The sequence below is a fragment of the Helianthus annuus genome, chromosome 15, assembly GCF_002127325.2.
Source record: "Helianthus annuus cultivar XRQ/B chromosome 15, HanXRQr2.0-SUNRISE, whole genome shotgun sequence".
Classification (NCBI taxonomy): Eukaryota; Viridiplantae; Streptophyta; class Magnoliopsida; order Asterales; family Asteraceae; genus Helianthus; species Helianthus annuus.
This window is the reverse complement of record NC_035447.2, coordinates 72,773,438-72,796,258: the sequence shown is the minus strand read 5'-3', so window position 1 is coordinate 72,796,258 and position 22,821 is coordinate 72,773,438. Positions and strand designations below refer to the sequence as shown.

General features: G+C 39.4%; 1 non-coding gene across 1 annotated transcript; it reads left to right on the top strand.

The window, feature by feature from the left end:
- Positions 1–8,581: 8,581 nt before the first annotated feature.
- Positions 8,582–8,687, top strand: LOC118487789. The gene has a single exon (XR_004882732.1). It is a non-coding gene; the product is annotated as a small nucleolar RNA R71 (small nucleolar RNA).
- The last annotated feature ends 14,134 nt before the right edge of the window (positions 8,688–22,821 follow it).

Genomic DNA, 22,821 nt, shown 5'->3' with positions numbered 1-22,821 from the left:
CCAAAACCACTCTTCAATCGACCACCGACACCACGGGGCACCACCGGCACCACGCGGGCACCACCGGGCATCATCAGCACCGCTTTGCAAATAAATTGACCACCCCCTTCACCCACCCCTTCACCATCGTTCACCGCCGACGCCGCTCACACAGCAACCACCGCCGCTCACACCGTCGCCGCTCACGCAACAACCACCTCCAAACACCGTCGCTGCAAGATCCATACAACACTCTCTAAATCATGTTTTCAACCACAAAAAAATCAACATGGCCAACAAACTTAGATCAATATTCTGATGGTTTTCCTTCATAACATCTTTTGTTTTCTTTCCAAATTAAAGTCACTAGAAAAGACATCTATCTAGAAACCCTATATAGAGATAAAAGTGAGTTTTGATTACATCTCTTTGACTAACAGTGCACAAAGAACCTTCAAACCAATTACATTCTTTTTATTCACAAAGTTACAAAATTACATGTAATATAGGATAAACCCAAAATAATCACCATCATCTTCACCTGAAATCGAGGGAGCGCGGGAGAAACGAGGGGGCCGCCCGAGTGGGGGTGTGGCGGCAACTTGAACTCTGGTGAGTGGAGATTGTGGCTCACTAGAGAAGAAGGGGTGTGGGTGTGTCTTGTCTGCACCGAAAACAAACATCGTCGCTGGAGTCACCATCTCCGGTCACCGGATTAGCAGAGAGAAGAGTGGGTTATGGGTTGGGAAGATGATGAATTACTTGTTTTTTTGAAAATGAGGACTGAGAAGATGAAAGAAATAAATAATGAGAAGAGTGGGTTATGGGTTGGGAAGATGATGAATCACTATATTTGGATATTCAATAATAATTGGTATTAATATTATAGATTATATGTATTTTTTTAGTACTATGTAATATACTAATATATACAAATATGCAATAACAATTTATTACATGTTAAAAAAATTAAGGTAAATACACGGTTAACCACCCATAACCGACCCGCTATAACCATCAAAACCGAATAACCATAACCACCATAACCGATCGGTTATGGTTATGGTTACCCAATAACCAACATCGCGGTTAGGGTTATGGTTTTTGGTCAAAACCGACCCAAACCGACTCATGCACACCCCTAGATCAGAGGATCGAAGCAACATTGAAATTTCGTTAAACTAAACATGGGTGGGATTATCGTTGAGATGGAGAAGCTGCAATGTTTGATTTCAAGTTTATTAGCTATAGCATTACATAATTACTTGATTACATAGCATTATGTGATTATAATTACGTAGTACTACGTGATTATGTACTCCATCTACGTGATTATGCATTAATAACTATGCCATTGTCTTTTCTTGAAATATATATATAATAAGAAATTTACAAATAAGCATATGGATTTTTAATAATAAGTTTTACATTTTCAATTTCAAAATTATATGTTTTATTTTGTACTATTAGATTTAAGTTTTTAAGTTAACAGATTTTGAATTAGATTCTATAGCAAATTCCTATAATATTTGAATTTCAAAATCCAATTTTCCTTCCAACTTTATAATATTTAAACTAGCTGGAAGTGATTTGCGCGTTGCGACGGGTTCGAAATGCGGATACAACGGCCTTGTTAAAATTTGTAACGTTTGGACTAAAAGGCAAAATACTAAAAACAAAAAAAAATATTGGTCTCATTTTTACCGTTATCAAATTCAGGGGTTATAGTGTAATCTAAATAAAATAAGCTACTTGATACTTACGAAACATAGAATAACATTACACTAATGGAAAAACTAAAAACAAACGACAAAAAATAACTAAAAGGGAAATGGTAATTCTCTAAAATTTAAGGAAAAAGAACTAAAAGTTCTAGATAGTTATTACAATAGAGTGTAATTATTAAATAATGAAATTTAATAATAAAAAGAATATAACAATTCTCCTAAAAACCTTAAAACATCCTTACATGTCCTAAAAAAACACCTCGTATACAAAAAATGTGCCTAAATTACCTTTAATTTAACAAAAATCAAATAAAACAAAAATATATGGCCGCTCGCGGGGCGCGACAAAGACAGCAGAAGCTGTCGCGGGCCGCGACCCCTTGACACCAGGCGCAACCTTGGCCGCCACGTGTCCCAGTCGTGTCGAAGCTAGCCGTCAACTCAGCAACCCTAGGGCCTACCGTAGAAGGTCTCGTGGGACGCGAAGGCCCCTTTGTTTCTCTCGCGGGGCGCGAGAACCCCCTGTTCCAGCCCTATAAATGGAGCAGTCGACATTCAGTGTTCCTCGTTCATTTTCTCGCAATCTCTCTCAATTTCTTAATAGCTAAAATAATTCTCGGGCATAATACCCACTAAAAAGAGAATCTCTGCCTCGTTGTAAGTATTATAACCCCCGGTTACGTATTAGTTACTCTGCCCGATTGATTTAGAGCTCCGTAACGCATGTTTAGGCTCTGCCCGACTCAGTCGTTGGAGTTCTGTCTCGGGGGGAGGGTATAACTAATGTGAATTGGGTTATTATATGTTCTGTCTCGGGAGGGGGGGGTATAGCTAATGTAAATTGGGTTATTATACTAACGCGTGTGCATTGTTTAATTTAATAGATTATAACCAGGAAGCACCAGAAAAAATCTAAAATAGCAATGGGAGTAATTTTTTTTTTTTTTTTTGTAAACTGTTTCTACAAAACCTCAAATGTTTTAAATTATAATTCACAGTGATTGAGTATTTATAAATCTATAATTATCGTCGGTATGTTGGGGTTTTGTATACATAACTTGTTACTACACTGTGAGTAGTGACATTACCACAAGTCAGGATTGACAGTACCGTGGGTGGTAATTAAAGTAGATGTAAACAAATGTAATTGTGTGTTGCCCTCAATGCTGTAAAATGATAAAACTTGTTTTGATTAAACTGGGATTCACTCGCCAGTATTTCTTGAGTATTTCTTGCTGATAAAATGTTTTTAAACACATTTCAGGTAGCAAAATGTGAAAGCCAAATAGAAGCCAGCTGGAGAGCACTGAAGGCTTGGAAAAGTAGCTATAAAAGTTACCTAAATAAAGAAGAAGTTTTATTTCAATAAATTAGGGTTTCCCCCTATAAACATGTTTGTAATGGAAACATGGGTTTTCCCATATATTTATTAATTATAAAAATGTGGTGTTTTACTCTGATAAACTATTTCCTAACTACGGTCCTGATGAAATTTCCGCAACCAAATTAATAAACATCGATACCACCGAATTTGCGAGCTCACGGCCGCCCGCCTTCTGGGCCTTCTGGGGCAGGGGTCGGGGGTTGCGACAGAAGGTGGTATCAAAGCTACAGTCACTGATTTTTGCCACAGAAGTGTTCTGCTGACACCGAAATTTTATTCATTATGTTAGGAAATAATCTATGTGATTACGTGCATATCTGTATATTATTGTTTTGTGTTATTTGACAATTTGTTAGTTTACAGTATGAGTGATCTAGGTCCGTCTGACGCCTATCGTCACCTATCTAGTTCTCCTAGAGATGAAGGAACTTCCTCCCAGCCTACTCCTTCGAGGTCTTCAGCTGACACAGAAGAGGAGATCTTCATATTTAAGGCGCAATACGAAGAACAATTCCCTATGAAAAAGAGAGGATGGTTCAGTAGGGGAGCACATGAGCGTAGGAAGCGAATGAGGAAGCTACAACAACAAAGGGCTTTAGCAGCAGCAAATAGGGAGATGAACGCCCAGACCCAAGATATAGTCAATAGGCGATTGGCCAACTTTCACATACTAGCCACCACTACCGCAGACCCAAACCTAGACCAAATCATTGCACCACAACCATTACCACTATTCCCAACCTAACCCATGGAAATAGAACCTAACCAAGGAGACCAGATTCCCATACCCCCATTCGACCCAAACGAAATCCCTAGAATCCCAGCACCCAATCCTCTAACTTATGATCCATAGGAAGATGAACATAGGGATTATCGAGAACTCTATCCACAGGAGGAATCCATACCAAACCCCATAGCACAATACATCAACCTTAACCCTCTAGATCCATACTGGGATAACGACCAATATGTTTGGGAAATACTAGAAAACCCGTACCCATATGGAGAACCGATACCCCAGTACCTTTACCCAATACCCGCACCACCACCACCACCCATTAGTATAGAAAACGTGCAGGAACTCCGCACATTTTGTGAGGAGTTAGTGGATGAAGGATAGAGAATCAAACAAATAGGAGAGAAGCTCGTTTGGAAGTACGACGAGTGAAATATGCAATACTGGATGAACCCTTAGTAATGATAATATATATATATAGAGTAGGGTTTGACGTGGTGTCGTGGTCACGCAAATTTAATCCCAAGAACAACTATGTAAATAGTGGCAAGTGGGTATCGAACACAGGGAGTTTGTGGAAAATGTGCTATTTGAATTGCCTTTCTAAGTTAACTAAATTTACACTAATTGCGAGAAAAAGTAAAATTCAAGAGCTGGTTTGATTTGATTGGTTTAAAAAAAACTAAGATTAATTAACTAATTTGCGAAATGAAAATTCGGGATGTAAACAATTGAGAGACAAATGACTATCTTGAGTATCCGGTTTGTTTCAACTTTTGTGTCAACATTCAACTAGAAAGAACTACATAGACATAGTTCATGCATAACCAATTGCAGTGATGAAAGGGGACTAAGTACTCAGATTCCGAGAACGTGAGGTTGTCACCCGATGATCAATCAACCCTTACCCAAACCTAACTATACCCATGATATCTCGATTGCCAACGGCACCAAGAACGTATGGTTTCTAATTAGTTTAATATAAAGATCAACAAGTTACTAACAATCAATCATGCATCATAACAATCAATTCAAATGAAAAGGAATTGTTATTCTAGAAATATAAAAAAACACAAAAGTTTACCACAACCTTCAACACAAGATAATCATCCAAGAAACTAGCCACTCATGGCTTTAACAAACATAATGCAAGAAATTGAAAAGAAAATAGTGTTCACAAGTTTCACCAACAAGCACTAATGAAGCTAGATCATTTTAAGTGAAAGATGATTCCAAGATGTCTTTCTTAGCTTCCAAGTGCTCTTCATATACTTCCCAACTCGTTCTAGCCAAGTAGTAACCGAAATTGCATGATTAGGCATCATAAATCTCCTTAAAATGCCCAATAAATGCGAATGTTACAAGATGGGATCAGTCGGAGCCGTAAGCTACGGCCCCCAGCCGTAGCTTACGGCAGTCAGCAGGTCAACAAGTCAGCTAGGAGCCGTAAGCTACGGTAGACCACCGTAGCTTACGACAGTCAGTGTTCTTTTACGCCAAGTTGCTCCTGTCTTACGGCAGATCATTTTGACATTGGATGGGGGCCGTAAGCTACGGCCTGGTGGCGTAGCTTACGGTCCTGAGCTTTATTTCCTTCCATGACTTCTCCATCTTTCCATTCTTTCGCTCTTTTTAAGTCCCGCAACTTCTAGTATCCATCCGTGCCTCCTAAAACCCACCTTTTGAGCACTTTAGCACCTGCATAACCCAACACAAAGTGGTTATCTATTTCAAGCAATTAACCGAATAAAGTGTAGAATATGCGTTGTATTAAACCTTTTAAGGGTTGTCCTACGGACCACCCGTCACATCCCCACACTTACCCGTTGCTTGTCCCAAGCAATCACTTCACAAACTATTTTTAACCATAAGCGACCAATCGTGCGAACCAAACTAAAGTGCCGTCCTTTTTACTAACTTTTTATCATACCACAAAACACACCCCTCACAAAAACTCTCGGTGACAAGAAAAATTAGCAAGTTATGCTAAACCACTCAATGCGTATATGTGTGTGTGTGCGACAATAAGCTTGTATGAAAATCAAGTTCCCTCCTAACCAATATCTAACATGCTTTTGAATCAAAGGAACTTACGGGTTGTTATGGGGCTAGGTGCAAAGGTAGGAAAATGGTGGAACATATATATAAGAGCTAATTTTGATTTGACCCGGTTTTATTTCCAAAGCAAACGACTATGTACCAAAACATCATAAACTTCTAACTACTATTGCACTAATGACTTCTTTTTGTATTTTTCTCATATTTTTCTTTTTTTTTCTTTTCTTTCTTTTTTTTTTCTTTTCTTTCTTTTTTTTTCATAACACATAAAACTCAACAATATATACAAAGACATCACAATCACAACTAAATTCCTAAACCGGGTCATCTCAATAAGGTATAATTTATATAGAAAGTAGGCTTTGGGCTTCAATCGAATGGCTTAAGGATCAAACATAGCTTTCTAAAGACCAAACCCCCACCCCTCACAATACCAAGCTCATATATGTAACGTATGAGGTCCAACCCACCAATTCCCGCACTCTCACACATCTAGACGAGGCATCCTAAAAGTCCCTTATCATCTTCAAAAGCATGCCAACTCTAGGATTTAACAAGCATTCACACACAAGTTCTATTTACACACTACACACACCGCCACTCAAGCAAAGAATTAACTCTCATATGTGGTTCAATTCTCACCAAGAAAAAGCTAAGAACGGGTGTCGGTGTGTTAAATGGTACAATATCAAGTTTTCAAATTTTTACACTTTTCGCTTGGATTTGCAAAAATTTTTGAATTTCTCAAAAATTTCCCCCATCCCCACACTTGGGATACATTGTCCCAATGTATGGTTTTGAGGGAAAGATCGCTTTCAACAAGAACACCTACATTTGCTTTGCATCTTGAACCCCATTTTTTTTTTAAAAACACCACCAACTTTCACAACCAACAAACACATCAACATCAACACACCACCCTACCTCCCAACCATAAACAAAAGCAAACAACTAACTACCAATATTTCAAAGCTAAAGAACACAACAAGACTAAGGAAAGAGTACATCGACCTGGTGAAGTTTGATACAACAATTGTTGTAGAAAAATCCGACTTCCTATCACCACCTTCACACCAATCTCCGCACATCCTCCCCACACTTGAGTGTTGCCATGGCCCTGAAACATAAAAAGATAAAAATAGCAAGATCAATTATAAAAACCCCGGGTTGCCTCCCGAGCAGCGCTAAGTTTCAAGTCTTCAGCCAGACCATGCCACCCTCATTTAAGGTGGCTCAAAGAATCGGTTCCTGCCATCTCCACCACTTCCTTGTGCCAAAGAGCAAAATGCATTCATCTTGTTTTGACTCGGTGGGTAATCAAATACGCTCTTGTTTAAACCCATATGCTTTTCTTCACGGTCCGGTGGGTGCTTTTTTCTCATTCTTTGAAACATGTTTTTCGTACAATCACTAGAGTCACCACCCTTCCCCTCAATGGACTCATAACTGATCACTCTAGTTTGAACATCAAAAGACAACTTACGGTTCTTTTCGGTCATGGTAATAATCTCGTCTCTACAATTAATTTGAGCATTTGCCGTGTATAGAAACGGTCGACCTAAAATTACCCTTTGTTGTGATGCCATGTTGGTAGAAGCATAGTCCAAAACTAGGAAATCCACCGGGTATTCAAACTCTCCCAACTGAATCTTAACATTCCTAACCATTCCCCGTGGACGCCTCCAACTTTCGTCCGCCAAGCTCACCATAGTGTCTATATCTTCAAGCGGACCAAAGTCGTACATATCGTATAGATCGCTTGGTAGCACACTCATGCTTGCCCCGTAGTCCAACAATGCGTGAGGGATTTTTAATTTTCCCACGCGGATAGGCACGATTGGTACTCCATATTCTTTATCATTCCCGACTTCGGCGTCTTTTTCCAAACCTGCATTCATTTGACACGAAGAAGTTAGCAATGTTTCATTAAATTTAGCATTTGGAACGGTGCTTACCACATTGATGTTAATGCTCTTCGTGTTCTTGGGATTTACCACCGTGTCACTTGGCAACTGGCCTTTTGCTTTCTTCAAAATCGCCACTTCACTCGCAAGTTGACCCATTTGAGTAGTCAAGGTTTGAATAGCTTTATCACGGGCCTCGTCCTTTTGCATCCGAACCTCATCGCGTTGATTCATTCGTTGCATATCAACTTGCATCGCTTTCAACATCTCCATCACTTCGTTTCCACCCGAAGAGCTTTGACCCGTTTGATATTGCCTTTGAAATCCTTGGTTTCCTTGGAATTTCGGGTTAGCTTGATTTGACGGGTTCCCATACCGAAAATTTGGGTGGTTTCTCAACCCAGGGTGGTAAGTGTTAGAATTCATATTATAGTTTCTACCACCCCATCCTTGACCTTGCACAGCATGAACCTCTTCATATTGCCCATCACCTCCTTGGCAATTTTCAGCCGCGTGACCTATTTCATTGCAAATAGTACAAACATCATAAATTTGATTAGTAGTTTGAACATTACCATCGTCAACTGCATGAACTTGCGATCTCGTGACAGCCGGTCGTGCTCTCCTTGATGCTTGGGCTTTCCTCTTTGAGGTAATGGCCATTTGTTCCAAGAACTCCCAATCCTCATCTTCATAATTTGTGCCAAAAGTCCCATTTGTGATGGACATTAGATCACGTGCATCCTCGGCACACAACCCCTTGTGGAAGGCATTCATCAACTCCCAAAGTTCAATCCCATGATGAGGACAATTTTTGATCATCATATTAAAGCGCTCGAAGGCTTCATGGAACATTTCGCCTTGTTGTTGTTGGAAACTCCTCAACCCCTTCCTAGCATCATTGGTCTTTTGGGCGGTATAAAACTCGTCTAGGAAAATTTGTTGCATTTCCGCCCAAGTATAAATAGATGCCGAAGGCAAAGTGTAGAACCACTTCTTTGCCTTGTCCTCCAAAGAAAATTGAAATAATACCAACTTGATATCATCGGCCGAAAAACCTTGACTCCCAAGAGTATTGCAAATTGAGTCATATGCCTCCAAATGGAAATAAGGCTCCTCCGTTGCTAGCCCCTTGTATTTCGGCAAACTTTATAAAGAATTGGTTCTTACTTCAAAAGTTCTCCCTTGGTTGTTATGAGGAATAACCACCGGTGAAGGATTGTGAGTAATCACCGGCCTAAAATGCGCTTCAATTGCATTTTCTCTAAGATGCCTCCTTGGTACACCAAACCGACCTCGTGGACGAATTTGACCCATTGGTCTTTCCCTCGGCCCTTGTGGTGCAATTGGTTGTTGTAGTTGTTGTTGTGGCACCGGTGGGTGTTGAATTGGCCTTTGGAATGGCGGTTGCACATGTTGTGGTCGAACTTGTTGCAAAGGAACCGGACGTTGCAATTGCGGCCCTTGTGGCCTTGGCCTAATATGTTGTGGTATGAGTTGTTGTTGTTGTACCCCACCACCATTTGGAATCACTTGTACTTGGCCTTGCATATAACCATATTCCCCTTGCTCTCCATCACCCCCAATAGCATACCCCTCTTCATCATAACCTTCAAATTCCTCATAACCTTCATCGTACCCATCTCCTTGAATTCCCGATGATTGCCCAAATGGAAGAGTCGAATATTGGTAACCCGACTGGTTGGATGGTCGAAATGACGTAGCATGGACAATGGTTGAGCTTGGTGCTATGGTATGGCTTGCATATGATGGACCCGCACCTGGAAAGAAATGGGATAATGGTGGTATAGTGGTAGAAGGATTAAAGGTAATTGTCGGTTCTTCTTGGGTAGTAATGGGTTGTGTGGTGTTTGTTGATGTAACATTTGGATTATGGTGGGTTCGGTAGTATTTGGTGGAATGGTGGTATTTGGTGAAGGTTGGGTGGATGTTGGTATAAATGATGAGGTGGATTCACCCGTAGTGGGTGGTGGTGGTGGTGGATCCATGTATCGAAGTGGTGTAATCGGTGTAATTGGTGTGGTTGGTGAACTGCTGATTGTATTTTCCCTTAGCAAAATTCTGTTTGCTCGCAAAGTTCGCTCTATTTCCGGATCAAACGCCAATGGTGATAGCTTGTGAGAGCTCCTAGTACGCATGCACCTGTCAATACCTGCACACTAACACACCCAGCGTAAACCAGAAAAATAACAAACTCTAAACAAGAACAAAAATAACACACGTTGCGCACTACTCCCTGGCAACGGCGCCAAAATTTGACGTGGTGTCGTGGTCACGCAAATTTAATCCCAAGAACAACTATGTAAATAGTGGCAAGTGGGTATCAAACACAGGGAGTTTGTGGAAAATGTGCTATTTGAATTGCCTTTCTAAGTTAACTAAATTTACACTAATTGCGAGAAAAAGTAAAATTCAAGAGTTGGTTTGATTTGATTGGTTTAAAAAAAACTAAGATTAATTAACTAATTTGCGAAATGAAAATTTGGGATGTAAACAATTGAGAGACAAATGACTATCTTGAGTATCCGGTTTGTTTCAACTTTTGTGTCAACATTCAACTAGAAAGAACTACATAGACATAGTTCATGCATAACCAATTGCAATGATGAAAGGGGACTAAGTACTCAGATTCTGAGAACGTGAGGTTGTCACCCGATGATCAATCAACCCTTACCCAAACCTAACTATACCCATGATATCTCGATTGCCAACGGCACCAAGAACGTATGGTTTCTAATTAGTTTAATATAAAGATCAACAAGTTACTAACAATCAATCATGGATCATAACAATCAATTCAAATGAAAAGGAATTGTTATTCTAGAAATATAAAAAAACACAAAAGTTTACCACAACCTTCAACACAAGATAATCATCCAAGAAACTAGCCACTCATGGCTTTAACAAACATAATGCAAGAAATTGAAAAGAAAATAGTGTTCACAAGTTTCACCAACAAGCACTAATGACGCTAGATGATTTTAAGTGAAAGATGATTCCAAGATGTCTTTCTTAGCTTCCAAGTGCTCTTCATATACTTCCCAACTCGTTCTAGCCAAGTAGTAACCAAAATTGCATGATTAGGCATCATAAATCTCCTTAAAATGGCCAATAAATGCGAATGTTACAAGATGGGATCAGTCGGAGCCGTAAGCTACGGCCCCCAGCCGTAGCTTACGGCAGTCAGCAGGTCAACAAGTCAGCTAGGAGCCGTAAGCTACGGCAGACCACCGTAGCTTACGGCAGTCAGTGTTCTTTTACGCCAAGTTGCTCCTGTCTTACGGCAGATCATTTTGACATTGGATGGGGGCCGTAAGCTACGGCCTGGTGGCGTAGCTTACGGTCCTGAGCTTTATTTCCTTCCATGACTTCTCCATCTTTCCATTCTTTCGCTCTTTTTAAGTCCCGCAACTTCTAGTATCCATCCGTGCCTCCTAAAACCGACCTTTTGAGCACTTTAGCACCTGCATAACCCAACACAAAGTGGTTATCTATTTCAAGCAATTAACCGAATAAAGTGTAGAATATGCGTTGTATTAAACCTTTTAAGGGTTGTCCTACGGACCACCCGTCAGGGGTCGCACGAAAAGTGTGTTTTTCCTAGAAAGTCTAGGAAGCGATCTGGTCCATCCGATTGGTGTGTTTAAGGGTTGAGATTAAATCAATGGCAATCTTGTAATATTTGAGTTTAATTAATTGATTGTTTTAAATGAGTAGGGGCAATTTTGTCAATGGCCGTGTTTTAAATCAATTAGATAACCGCCCAGTTCCTAAATTCAAGCAATTTTCCCTCTCTCTCTCTCCAAACCCATCTTGGAAACCCCAATCCCTACAAAAAATAACTACAATCATGGAAGAAGATAACTTTAGAAACGATGGAGAGCACCGGATTAAATTAAAACACTTCTCCATCTCCACAATCTCCGAGTTCATCATCACCATTCAAATATTGTTCTTATCATCTCCGTTTTCTTGACGATGGTTTTAACAGCAAGCAAATTAATACAGTTGTGTTTTAGCAGCAAGCAGATTCATACAGTTGTGTTTTAACAGTAAGCAAATTCATACAGATGTGTTTTAACATCCAGATTCATACAGATGTGTTTTAACAGCAAGCAGATTCATACATATGTGTTTTAACAGCAAGCAGATTCATACAGATGTGTTTTAACATCCAGATTTATGCAGATGTGTTTTAACAGCAAGCAGATTCATACAGTTGTGTTTTAGCATTCAGATTCATACAGTTGTGTTTTAACAGCAAAAATATTCATACAGTTGTGTTTTAACAGCAAGCAGATTCATACACTTGTGTTTTAGCATTCAGATGCATACAGTTGTGTTTTAACAGCAATCAGATTCATACAGTTGTGTTTTAGCATTCAGATTCATACCCTGTGTTTTACCATCTTTATATTGTGGGATCTATAAAAAAAATCAACTTTAGCCCTGTAAACTGTTAAAACACAGCACCAAGAACATGCTGATAAATTCCAGTAATCTTCTGAATAATGGAATATGCGATGTAATGTGACATGGAATTTTAGTTAATGAACACATTGACTTCTAGATTTGAATTCGAAAATAATAAAAATTTCGAAAATCATGGAATTTTAGTTAATGAAGATGCATTCCAAAAATAAAATTAAAATGTGAAATTACATGATAGCCCTTCTACTTAAAATCTCTCAATGACACATGTCCAATTCTTATTCCTTCCTAGACTTTCTAGGAAAAATAGACTTTCCACCCAACTCCTACTATATATATATATATATATATATATATATATATATATATATATATATATATATATATATATATATATATATACGTGTGTAGTTTGAAAAAAAAAGTTATAAAAATATAGATAACCTAATACCTACTGATGCATAACTAGTAGTATGTTTTAAATTCCAGTTGTAGCTTGTAATATATATGTATGAAATAGAGTAAATGTCGCAATGCTCGACGGTTTTGATGAATGTGTTTGTTTGTTTGATTGTTCGCATTAAATTTTGTTTTGTGATATTAACACCTGGTAAATGTTTATAATCCAGATGGACAACAAAGTGAATTAAGAAAATCAGAATAATGATAATAATGGGAACCAAATGGATAACAGTGCCATCCAACATATAGTGGCACAAGGAATTATAGACGCTATGCCATATATTATCAAGACTGTTAAAAAAGCAGAAAATAATAAAACTAACAAGGGAAGTAAACGACCATCTACTGAACCCAGTCATAGCAAAAACAATGGACCATTACTTCAATTGCCTATTCCGAAAAAAAGAAGAACCATGTCATATGGTTGTTCTTACAAAGAATTCTGGTCTTGCAAACCTATAGAATTCTCTGGCAATGAAGGAGCTATTGCAGCTCTACGTTGGATAGAAAAGACTGAGGTAGTCTTAAAAATAAGCAAATGTGCAGAAGAAGATAACATCATGTTTGCTTCCAATCTTTTTAGGAATGCAGCTATATAATGGTGGAATACTATTCTCCAGTCTAAGGGAAGTGACAGAGTCTATAATATGGAATGGACCGAGTTTAAAAATATGGTTGAAAGGAAATTATGTCCTCCCAACGAAAAAGAACAAATAGCTAATAAGTTCTTAAACCTTAGAATGACTGGAGTGGACTGTAAGGGTTACACTACCATATTTTTCGAATATGCTAGAATAGTGCCAACTCTAGCCTCACCAGAACCACTATTAATCTCCCATTACATCTGGGGATTAATCAGTGAGATTTGACATGTAGTCAAGGCAGCTAGACCACAAACCATAGAAGAAGCAGTAGAACTAGCAAATACCTTGACTGATGAACTAGTACGTACACAAGAAGAAAACCAGAGGAAAAACCTAGTCCAAAAGCTTACCCAGGAATTTCGTTACGGTAATTCCAACCATGGGAAAAATACAGGTTTTACTTCCATACCTTACTGTAAGTACTGCAAGAAGAAGCATTCAGGGAAATGTTCCACATACTGCAACTTCTGCAAAATACCAGGACACAAGGAAGAAGACTGCAGGAAGAAACCTAGTAATGGAATATGCTTCAGTTGTGGAGAAAATGGGCATATCAAACCGAACTGTCTGAAACTGGCTCCAGCCATGAAAAACAAGACTACTAAGAATGTTAGAGCATTTGTTCTGACTGCGGAAAAAGCCAAGATGATTCCGGACGTGATTGCCGGTATGTTTTTAGTTAATGACGTTTTTGCTAAAGTATTATTTGACTCTGGTGTGAACCAAAGTTTTATTAATACTTCGTTCTGCAAAATTCTTAATCAACCATTAACTAAACTTCAACAATAATGCCTAGTAGAGACGGCAAATGAAGAATCCATTAAGATAACTGAAATCTTGCAGGAAGCCAGAATAAAAATTTTAAACCATAATTTTATTGCTAATCTTTACCCAATGAATCTGGCGGGATTTGATATCGTGTTAGAAATGGATTGGTTAGTAGCCAATAAAGCCGGTATTCTATGTGATCAAAAGTCAATACAAGTAAATTCACCAAAGGGTGAAAAGATCACAATTAAAGGAGATAAGCCAACTAGATCTACAAAATTCATCTCTGTGATGAAAACAACAGGTTATGCAAGAAAAGGGTCCCTAGTATATATAAAAAGTTTGATAAAACAAGAAGTAAAGCATGGATTTTGAACTAGTAAACATATGTTATGATAATACCAAAACCCTACATGTTATTGATTTCATCTTGTTAAGATTTTGATATAAATCTCATATGTTTTTATTAAGAATGATATGAGAAGATTGTTGGTGATTTTTATAAGTAAAAGATATGTTTTATAAAACATGGCTAAGTATATATTTCAAAGGAAATATGGCCATTTTTCTTAAAAATCATGTGTTATAATAACTATCATTTTTGACAAAATCTTTATTAGAATAAAAAGATTTTAAAGAATAGTTTTTATAAAAGTAAAACTAGATATAAGTATATATTTTTAAAAAAATATATATATTTAGTTATCTTAACAACTTATGTGCAATGTGTTATTTGGTTGTATTAGTTATATGTATGAAAACTAGGAACTTGAATGCAATGGTACAAATAAACACAAGACACATTACAACTAAAGTCGTACAAGACTACATAAAAATACACCTTAAAAACAAGTTACAGAAGATCCGAGCCTTCGGACACAACTTATGGAAAAATCGGACTTAAGGACAAATATACGGACTATATATGTAATACGGACTATAATACACAATATATCGAAGACTTGGTAAACTACGTTTTCTAAACCGAATAAGTAACCATATATTTTCTATAATGTACAAAATATATTACTTATGGTTTATATTAAAAAGGTATTGTTTTTGAAATATATAAACATACATATATATTTCTTACCATCTAAAATATATTGTTTTAGTAAAAGACAAAAAATTATATTTTTAGAACTAATTTTAAAAATAGATTAATTTAAGATATTTTCTATACCTTTTACCAAGTATAACATATATATTTTTATGAAATATATCTTAGAATATATAAGTATATATTCTAAGAATAAAAGATCACATATAACAAACATGCGGACATACGTATTCCTATACGTGCAACGATATGCACATTCACATCACCTAACACTTGGTGAAAATACATTTATACAACCACGATGCAACTCACGAGATACACGAATATATATGTTTGGCGAAATATATATTCACTAAACAGTTATCAGTTAATACATCTAAAACACAGTTCAACAAACAACAAAGACTCATAAGTCTTAACACATATTCAAGATAGAAGACTTGTACTCAAGTCATTATGAGACCGAAGTGTCTAACAAATATAGAACGTTTGTAGGTCGTGACACTATTTAGGATGACCGCACGTGAGATCACAGTTACTTACCATTCACGGACGCAATTATGTGAGTTCATGTCCCCTATTCTTTTAAATGTTTTACAACTTTACAACTATCGGGGAAAATACATGTTCAATCGTATGTTAAAGTCATGGAATGAAACACCTTAGATCTTGTGCGAATAGGGTTATACATCTAAGCACCATTAATCCAGTTTGGACCTAGGTACAAGTGGTTAGATCTAATATGTTTTGGCGAGCCCCACTCTTGGTCGTGGACCCATACAGAAGAGTGCTTTTGTGTCCCAGTCGATAGTAGTCGACACAAAATCGTCCAGGTTTGGATTGCTACCTTTTTCGTCACACATATTAATGTCCTTGCAAAATATTAATGATCAACGATTTCATTGACGCTTTACATACTACAACTTACATTTTAAATACATCTTTTACAACTAAACTGCATGAATTCACCAACTTTTGTTGATGTTCTCCAAACTTAACATGTATTTCAGGGAATTAGTGGACCAAGATGGGATTCTCAAAACAAGATAATAAATATCCGAACTCCATGCCATCTTTTGGAGGGTTTGCCTGTTATATACCACCTCTTTGCGGCAATACAATGGTCTAGCCTTAGTAGCTCACTTTCATTTTGATGTAATAAACAATGACACTTTACTTTTCTGTTAATGGTTTGTAACCGAAACACTAAACTTGTGATGTAATCTTTTGAAACAATTATGTAATGGCAATGGAATATGATTTATTCATATAGTATGTTCATTTACATCGATATTTATGCAATGAAAACCATACAGATCACACCTCGCGCTTCCGCTATGAGCGGGTGTGACAGGTTGGTATTAGAGCATCGATTGTAGTGAACCAGGATTCTTTCTCGAGTCTAAGTCTACAATCACTAAGGATATCTCACGAAAACCATTTAAACACAAACAAAGGTTTTCATTTGCATAATCATTTTTCATGGTCCATTTTCAACAAGAATTCATTTCATACAAATCAAGCAAGGACATTAGGTGTCTTAGTCTCCAAATGGTAGACATGAAACTTTAAGTTAATCCACACAACTCAATTAGGATAACTTAAAATGAACAATATATGAATCATACATTTCGTGTATATATGTAAAGTAACAATTAATCATTAATATATCTCGAACAACTTATTTCCCCAGGTTACAATGTCTTCATCTGAGGGTAGCAACGTGTACGACGACTTGGATCCCATGGAGTTAGTATCTGATGACGAGGTTGTGCCGGAAGTTTAGGTTATCACATCAGACAACGAGTCTGCACCCGACGACGATTTGGACGACTTTCAGCCGTTCGCACTACTAGGCGACATTATCGATGATGATGTGTTAGCTATCCCCCCTCTGCTCAACAAGATAGTTATTATGGGTCACCCGGAGGGTGAACACGTACGTGAGATCATACCATTTGACGTCATTCCTCTTGATGCTATACCTTTTATCGTCGACCTCGACGATGACGACGACGTCATTCCAGTGATTCCCGTGGATCACGTGGATGCTAACTTAGGAGACGGGGAAGTTCATGACTTGGTTATTTTAGATGTCGCATCACCTGTGGTCTCAGTGACGGACATTTCTACAGATTCAGACACCGACTCAAATGCTCCCTCTGGTGCATCCGTTACTTCATCTGTACTACAGGCTGTTAGCCTACAGCGATACCCAGACTTTGGGGATGATATCATGTCAGCTGAGACAGTCATCCCCACGCCTGTTCAGATCCCTACTCCACCACATACCCCAGTTCATGCACTTACTAATGAGCCTATTTAGGCATCTGTTTTAGATGGGTCTGCAGATCGCATATGATTTATGCGTTTTACTCCTACCAGTTTACCCACTTGTCACCAAGACGAGGCAGGACTTTCAGGACAAGCACATATCCCACCTGGAGAGACCGACCCTTACTATCCATCGCAGGTTCCAGTCATGCACCTTGTGACACAGCACTCTCCGCCACATGTTATGCCTACTACAGACCTGTACGATCCATCTCACTACCCGAGCATCTTTACTGATGACCTTATCCTCTCTTTGCAGCTTCTGATCGACATACTTTTCACCAGACTTCATGAGCTGCAGCAGTTCGCTGAGGCTAGACCTCCACCCCCACCAGCTCATTCACCACCACATGCTCCACCACCACCACCTGGGTTTCCACCCGTTCACTTACGTGCTCGTGTACTGACACTCGAGCAACATATAGACTTTCTTATCCATCGAGTTCATGAACTCGAGGAGGAGGTTACTCACCTTCACACTTTGGTACTTCTGACTCCACCACCTATCCCCCATCCACCATAGACGTTCACTTGCAGGTTATCTTTTGTGACGGGATATAGTTACCCATTTTGTGTACATAGTGACGCTACACCGAGTTTTGAAGGCAACCGACAGACAGCCAATCGCACAGTTTGAAGGAAGATTTTGTTACCTCTTTTGTTTGTACTAGACTAGTATGACCGGGTTATGTAGCCCAAGTCCATTTTGTTTCCTTTCAAATGATTATGTAACCGGTTGACTGATATATATGAAAAACTTGGTGATATCTTTTATATGCATCTGAATGGTCTGATTGTACATGTCTTATTACTTATGTTAATTGAATTACTCTCATGATATATTTCTTAGTGATATTGCTGTTAATGTTATGAATATTTTTTTCTTACTTAGTAAAAATATTTAGTAACTAAATCAACGTCTAATCTTTATTCTATTTCTCCTTTGGAAGAATCATGCCACCAAGGAGGAACCTACGTTCACGGACAGTTAATCCACCCCCACCCCCACCAATGCCTTCGACTGAGGTAGAACTGAATGCGCTGATAGAGGAAAGAATAACGCAAGCCATAACACTGTACGAGGCGTCGCGTGCCGAGAACAGTGGTGGCACTGGCGGATCAGGCAGCCAGGTACAAGGCGGTACTTCTGGCGGAAACAATACCTCTGGTAATGTTTAGTTGATTTGATTTTAACTCATCCAATTCCTTTTATAAATCTATTCGTGTGTTTCACTGTTTGCTCATTCATAATCCGTTTGTCCAATTTCAGGGTGCACGTTCAAGCGGTTTCTAGACTGCAAGCCACTTAACTATGATGGCACGGGCGGTACTGTGGCTTTCGTGCGATGGACTGCAAAAACGGATTCCACCATCAGAATGAGCAGATGTTCTGCTGATTAGCATGTCACTTTCGTTACTGGCCTGTTTCTCAACGAGGCCCTTACATGGTGGAACTTACAAGTGCAAACTTTGGGCGATAGCCCTGCTTATACGTTGACATGGGATGAAATGAAGGAACGTATGATGGATAAGTACTGTTCTCAGGCTGAACTCCAGAAGTTGGAGAACGAGTTTTGAAACCTTACCTTGATTGGAGCTGACATTACTAGATATACGCAAAGGTTTCACGACCTCTCTCGCGTGATTCCTTATCTTGTATCACCAGAATACAAACGTATCGAGCGCTATATTTGGGGACTTTCTCCCAAGATTCGAAGTCTAGTTACCGTAGCTGAACCCTCGAGTATTACTCAGGCTGTGACTATAGCCGTGAGTCTCACTGAAGATGGGGTCAGGATGAATATATTCTGGGAGAAAGGTGATGAGAAGAAGGAAACACATGTCGAGTCTTCCAACAGTGGGAAGAGGAAGTACTTGAAATTCAAGAAGGGAACCCGTGCAACAACAACAACAGTAACAACAACAACAACAATAACCCCAACTATAACAACAACAGGAGATAGAATAACCCGCCAAAGGATGCAAGAGCGTTTGCAGCCACAAACGACAATGGTCCTAAGAAGTACGCTGGTACTTTACCCAAGTGTGACCGATGGAAATACCATCACTTGGGCGATTGTTGGGTTTTCACATGTGACAAGTGCGGCAAGAATGGCCACTGTGCTGAAGCGTGTTGGGGAACGGGAACTGGTACTGGATCGAGAAGTGGAAATGGTAACAAGAATGGGAACGAAAATGGGCGTGGTCAAGGATGCTTTAGATGCGGAAGAAAAGATCACTTCAAAAAGGATTGTCCTAAAGAAAACCCGGCTTAGGGTAGAGCATTTGTGATCGGAGCAAAGGATGCGTGCCAAGACCCTAATGTGGTCCCTGGTACATTCCCCATCAACAATCATTTCGCATCCATATTATTTGATACCGGTGCCGATTTTAGCTTTATTTCTATGGACTTTAAAAATATTCTGGGCATAGAAACAAGTAAGTTAGATGTTCCTTACTCTATAGAATTGGAAAACGGTAAACTTGTCGAGTCCGGGGAAGTTGCTAAGGGATGTTCCTTAGGACTTGGCGAGTGAACATTCAATATCGATCTCTTACCCGTGGAGTTGGGTAGTTTCGACGTAGTGGTTGGCATGGACTGGTTATCCGATAACCAAGCCGAGGTCGTTTGCCATGAGAAGATCATTCGCCTACTACCACCGAACGGAGAGACACTTGTAATACATGGAGAGAAGGGCGACACGCCAATGCGGATTATCAATTGTATGAAGGCACAGAAGTGCTTACGGAAGGGTGGTATTGCATTCCTTGAGCATGTTGTCGACAAGAAGGTCGATGGGCCGCAGCCGACAGACATTCCTGTGATAAAAGACTTTCCTAAAGTTTTTCATAACGACTTGCCGGGACTACCACCATATCGACAAGTCGAGTTTCACATCGACTTGGTGCCGGGAGCTGCACCAATAGCCAGATCTCCATATCGATTAGCACCTTCTAAAATACAGGAATTATCCACACAACTTCAAGAGTTGTTGGATAAGGAATTCATTAGACCAAGATTCTCGCCATGGGGAGCTTCAGTTCTTTTTGTGAAGAAGAAGGACGGGACATTCAGAATGTGCATCGACTATAGGGAGTTAAATAAACTCACCATCAAGAATCGGTATCCACTACTAAGGATTGATGACTTAGTCGACCAACTGCAAGGTTCGAGCTTCTACTCCAAGATAGACTTACCATCGGGGTATCACCAATTACGAATACAAGAGGAAAGCATACCGAAAACGGCCTTTCGAACTCGTTATGGTCATTACGAGTTTCTTGTTATGCCTTTTGGTTTAACGAACGCACCAGCGGTCTTCCGGGATTTAATGAACCGCGTGTGCAAGCCGTATCTCGACAAATTCGTCATAGTGTTCATTGACGACATCTTGATATACTCACGATCGGCAGACGAGCATGAGCAACATTTGAGAACCATCTTAGAACTACTCAAGAAGGAGAAACTATATGCAAAGTTTTCCAAATGCGAGTTTTGGATTCGTGAAGTACAATTTCTCGGGCATATAGTGAACGAGAAAGGCATTCAAGTAGACCCCTCGAAGATCGAAGCAATTAAAAACTGGGAAGCACCCAAGACTCCAACTGAAGTCTGACAGTTCTTGGGATTAGCGGGGTATTATCGGAGGTTTATCGAGAATTTTTCAAAAATTGCTCAACCGTTAACCTCCCTTACCCAAAAATACAAGAAATTCGATTGGGGTGAGAAGCAAGAAGAGTCATTTCAACTTCTCAAGGATAAGCTGTGCGAGGCACCAATCTTATCACTACCCGATGGTACCGATGACTTCGTAGTATACTGTGATGCATCGCATCAAGGATTGGGTTACGTACTTATGCAACGGGAGAAAGTTATCGCGTACGCATCGCGTCAACTGAAAGTTCATGAGAAGAAGAATTATACCACTCACGACCTCGAGTTAGGCGCGATGGTATTCGCTTTGAAAATATGGTGACATTACTTATATGGTACTCAGTGTACAATTTTCACGGATCATAAGAGTCTTCAGCACATATTCAATCAAAAGGAACTTAATATGCGTCAGCAACGCTGGATTGAATTGATGAACGACTACGATTGTGAAATTTAGTACCATCCGGGCAAGGCGAACGTTGTAGCAGATGCCTTGAGTCGTAAGGAACGAGTTAGAACTTTGAGAGTTCGAGCCTTAGAGATGACAATTCACACGGATCTTACCACACGAATCCGTGATGCACAACAAGAAGCACTTAAGGAAGAACATCTTAAAGCAGAGTCACTCCGGGGCATGGAAAAACAGTTAGTGCCGAAAGAGGATGGAACTTTGTACTTTGTAGGAAGACTTTGGGTTCCATTCTTTGGAGGCCTTCGAGATCTTATTGTTGAGGAAGCTCATAGGTCGAAGTACTCGATCCATCCTGGATCAGATAAGATGTATCAAGACTTGAAGGAGTACTATGGTGGCCTAACCTCAAAAAGGATATCGCTACTTTTGTCGGAAAATGCTTGACCTGCGCGAAGGTCAAGGCAGTATACCAGAAACCCTTGGGTTTACTGCAACAACCCGAGATTCCCATTTGGAAATAGGTACAGATATCGATAGACTTCATTATGAAGTTATCCAGGACCTCAAGAGGCCATGACATGATATGGGTAATCGTCGATAGGTTGACAAAGTCCGCACACTTCTTGCCGATTCGAGAGAAGGATATTACAGAGAAACTGGCGGTACTCTATCTCAAGGAAATATTGGCTCGCTTATTTCAATCATCTCGGACCGAGATGGTCGCTTCATTTCAAGAATATGGAAGTCTTTTCAAGAGGCCTTTGGATCGCATTTAAATCTAAACACGGCCTTTCATCCACAAACTGACAATCCAAACACTCGAAGATATGCTTCGTGCGTGTGTTATGGATTTGGGCGGCAATTGGGATACTCACTTACCATTGGTTGATTTTTCCTACAACAACAGCTACCACACAAGTATACAAGCTCTCCGCTATGTTGGGCGGAAGCGGGCGATAAACAACTCATGGGTCCGGAGTTAGTCCAAGAGATTACAGATAAAATCTTTCAGATCAGAGACCGTATCAAGGCGGCTCGCGATTGATAAAAGAGCTACGCAGATAAGAGATGGAAGTCGTTATCTTTTGAGGTCGGAGACAAAGTTTTATTGAAAGTCTCGCCTTGGAAGGGCGTAGCAAGATTCGGTAAGCGTGGAAAGCTTAACCCATAATATGTAGGACCATTTGAAATCTTGGAAAAGATTGCCACCATTGCCTACAAGCTGAAGTTACCAGAAGAACTAAGT